The sequence below is a fragment of the Martes martes genome, assembly GCF_963455335.1.
Source record: "Martes martes genome assembly, chromosome: 14".
Taxonomy (NCBI): Eukaryota; Metazoa; Chordata; class Mammalia; order Carnivora; family Mustelidae; genus Martes; species Martes martes.
Genome location: NC_137902.1, coordinates 54,153,151 through 54,157,477, shown reverse-complemented (window position 1 = coordinate 54,157,477; position 4,327 = coordinate 54,153,151).

The following is a 4,327-nucleotide window of genomic DNA, read 5'->3' as shown; positions in this document are numbered from 1 at the left end:
GCCTGGCCAACCTGCTGAGCTCTCCTTGGGGTGTCTCTGGGCCCAGTGGCGGCACCGATTGCACACCCAGTCTCCTGTAGCCTCACATGGACCCTCTGCTTGCTCCCAGTGTCTCTTCTCCTCCTTAGAGCCCACGCCAGGCCTTCAAGCCGATGGTGGGGTGGGGGGTGTCACAGACCGTGTGGGTCCCTCAAGTCCCCCCTTTCTCTCTTCCCTGCTGTGAGGATGGGGCTTCCTCATCCTCACTCAGCCTCCCCTACAAAAAGCCCCCAAGCATATCGTTGCACATGAACAGATCCCAGGGGTATGGCCAGTCGTAGTTCTACAAAAAGCCAAGCTCAGGGGTCCAATATGGATTCAACTAGTCCAGTCTCTGCCCCAAGACGGCCATTCTGCTCAGTCTTACTGCCCACCTCCAGCTGTATTTCCAGAGTCCCCTTTCGACCCTGCCTCTGTGATAAGAGACTTGTTTCTTTCCTTCTCTTTTCAGTTAAGCTTTTTACATTTTTTAAGTTTTTCTTTTCATTTCAGTGAGTTAACATGCAGTGCTGTATTCATTTCAGGTGTGCAGTATACTGGTTCTGTAATTCCAGACACCAGTCACCCGGTGTTCATCATGGCAAGGGTAGTCCGTCCTCCCCAATTGTTAAATGTTCTCAGTTTTGAGATCATTACAGATACACATGCAATTTTAGGAAATCATGCAGAAAGATCCCGTGCACCCAGTTCCCCTTGTAACAGCTTGCAAAACTCTCGCCCAAGTTCACAGCCAGGGCACTGACACTGACTGACACATAAGATAGAGCACCACGGAAGTCCCTCGTGGTACCCTTTTTATAGCTGTAACCACTTCCCGCCTGCCCCCACGCCTGCCTTAGCTCCTGACAGTACTGATCTGTGCTTCTCTCTTTACAATTTCATCATTGCTAGAATTTTACATAAAAGGGATCATGCAGTCTGTAACCTTTGGTGACTGCCTCTTTTTTTTCACTCAGTAACCCCGACATTCATCCAAGTTGTGTGTAATACTCAAAGCACAGAAAGGTTTGAAGTCTCCCAAGAAAGGTCAGTAAGTAGGCTAGAGTGGGAAGGGGCTCCTGAGCTTACGCGTTGAGAGCTTTTTCCTACCCAGGGGTCCCAGAAATGCTGTAGTGGAGTTAATCTTTGCAAAGGGGCAGAGCAAGATGGGAAAGCTGTGTGACCATAGAGAAAGGCACCCCCGTCCCCCCCACAGCTGTCGCGGGCTTCTCCTGAACATGTTCACCTCTGATGCACCCATAGGCATGGATAGATTTGCACGCATTTCTGGTTGAACTGTTGCAGAGCAATCAGACTAAAACAAAGGCTTCCAAGCCCACAAATGAGCACAGAAGTTTGTAGTAATGAGCATGACCAAAATGGAAATAATAGTCCACATGAGGGAGGGAAGAATAGAATTCCATGGCTCAGAGATTCCTAGCCTTCTTAGGCTATCCTCCTAAAGTAAAAGTGGCCACTATTTGACGCCTCTGTCCACACTTTCCCATTCTACACACATGGCAGACATCACTAATCAACCACCACATTCTGTCTCATGGCGAACAAGCTTGACCTCAGTCTTCTCAAAGAGCTCTAGGCAGTCAATACCGATTGATTGGCGTTGGGTCACTGGTTGAGGATTGCTTGCTGTGCACAGCTTAAGTGCATTCCCTGGTGGTGGGGGTGGAGGGAGGGAGAGCATGAGCGGGCGGAGGGGTAGAGGGAGAGTCTTAAGCAGGCTCCACACTCAGCACGGAGCCCAGCATGGGGCTCGATTCCACGACCCTGAGATCACGACCTGAGCTGAAGCCAAGAGTCAGATGTTTAACCGACCGAGCCACCCAGGTGCCCCTATAACCACTCCTTTTCTTTGGAAAGAGTAACCAATAAACATGGTTACAAATTCACACCATACAAGAAGATGTATGCAAACAATGGGTCCCCATTCCCACCCCTGTGTCCCAGTTCCCCTCAACCACTCTCAACCGATTTCTTGTTTCCCTCTCTAGGGACAGTGTGCGTACCAGCATGGCTGTGTCCCCACCCCGACTTCACACAGATGTCAGTGGACCTCACACACTCTTGTCCTGTGTTCGTATCCCTTGTATCTTGACCAGCCTTTCCTATCAGCCCCCACACAGCTGCCTCTTTCTCTTTAACCCCGGCAGAGTATTGCACGGACAAATGGACCCTCGTTTATCTCACTAGTTTTTTGTTTGGGTTTTTTGTTTGGGTTATTTTCAGCCTTCTGCAGTCACGAGCGGTATACTGTTGTGTGTGGCCTTGTTGGGACTGTGCTCATGTGGCTGCAGGGTGAATTTTCTGGAAGTGGACCTGCTGGGTCAGAGAGCGTGCACACTTAGAGTTGGGGTGGTTGTGCCAACGTGTCCTTCACAGAGAACACTCCAGTAGCATGCCAAGAGGATCCTGTGTATTAGTTATGATGCAGCAGGCTATGTTGCAGTAACAGACCCTCAGATCTCAGTGGCTTCACCCAACGAAGGCTTATCTTCCCCTCGCGCCACCTCTGCTGCAGGTTGGGGGGCTCCCCTGTCCGCAGCTCGGGACCTGGACTGACCAGCCGGAACCTGGGGTCTCCAGCGCAGCTACGGCAAGAGAAGAGAAGGCCTGCAGGACGTGTGGGATCCCCTGAAGGACCAGGCCCTGAAGCGGCTCACGTCACTTCCACCCACGTCCCGCTGACCCAGAGGCTGGGGGTGGTGGAGGGCGTGTGGGCACTTGGGCGAGCCCCGCATGTTTGCCCGTCTGCCAGTTCTTTCTCCCTAACGTTACCTGCACACAGGGTCACAGAAGACGCTGTCTTCTAGTCTGATGTGTGAAAAAACGGGAACCATGTATCATCTCAATTTACCCTCGTGCTTTCCTTAGGCGGCCGGCCTCCACCTCCGGCTGTGGTACCCATAGCGGATAGGTTCACACTCAAGACACACCCCAAGGGGCTTGCCCACATTTTCACAGAGCCCAAAAAACATTTTGTGGGGAAGCCCTGAGACTTTTTTTTTTTTAAGTTTTGGCTCTCATTCATAAAAACATATAAAGGCATGTGAGTAATAATATAAAATTAGCCGTGTAAAGATCTTTGCCAGCTGTGGTATGGAACGGATTGGCAGCGGTTCTGGGAGATTTCCTAAGCTCTCCGTAACTCCGCCTCTGCTCTCCTTCAGGAAGGCACAAGCCACGTGAGGGAGAAGGGTTGGGCTGTAGGAACCTTATATCCCTAGCAGTTCTTCTGAAAAAGCAATTTTGGGGGGTGGGGTTGCAAATGTTTGATGCCTTCGTTGTTCTTAGTAACCTTCCCATGGATTATAATTGGTGTGTTTTGTTCAGTAAAGGGCTTAATGGGCTGAATGGAAGACTCAGAGGATGGGTGTACAAGACACATGTGCTTGAATGGAGGGTTTATGTAAGAGCTTGGGCTGGCATTGCATGGTGAGGTTAGAGTGTAGAATGCCAGACTAAGAGGTGGTGAGGAATTTCATTTGGTAGCCAGTAAGGATCCTGTAAAGTTGGGAGGGCAAATCGGTTTTTGCTCACGGGACAATGCTAATGGATTGGTGCTGCAGGGGGAAGGTGTATGAGGCTACATCGAGTCTCAAGCTGCAGAGAGGATAATGATTGATTAGTGATGTCTGCTTCAGGCACAGGACTGCTGAGTGGTGGTGTGTGTGCCATTTATTTGCCATCCCTATAAGGAGGTTTTATTTGCTTGTTTATTTGACAGAGACAAGGCAAGTACAAACAAGGGGAAGAGCAGGCAGGGGGCAGAGGGAGAAGCAGGCTCCTCGCTGAGCAGAGAGCCCAGACGTGGGGCTCGATCCCAGGACCCTGGCATTGTGACCTGAATGGAGGGCAGACGCTTAACCAACTGAGCCACCCGGGTGCCCCTGTCATGAAGCTTTTTAACTAGGCTAAGCTATGAGAGTCAGAGTGATAAAGGAGGACAGGGCCATCACTAACCTGGGAGACAGGAGACCCACGTAGTAGTTGGAGTTTTGTCATCATCCACTGGTATGCCTTGGTCTCTCGGAGCCTGAATTTCTATAGATAAAAAAATGAGGAAACGTAGGTTAGAAAGTTTCCAGGTGCTGACATTCTGCAGTGTTAGGACAAGAGTCATGTTTTTTCAGGGCCCATGGGGTGGTAGAAAGGACACTTTGTTCTTTTGGACATCCTGGACACCAGCTTCCACTGCGGGCCTTGACTGGCCAAAGCCCAGAGTGCAAGGTCAGTCAGCACCGACCCCGCCCAGGGCCCCGGGTTTGGTGTGAGAGGTGCTGGAAGGCCCGGG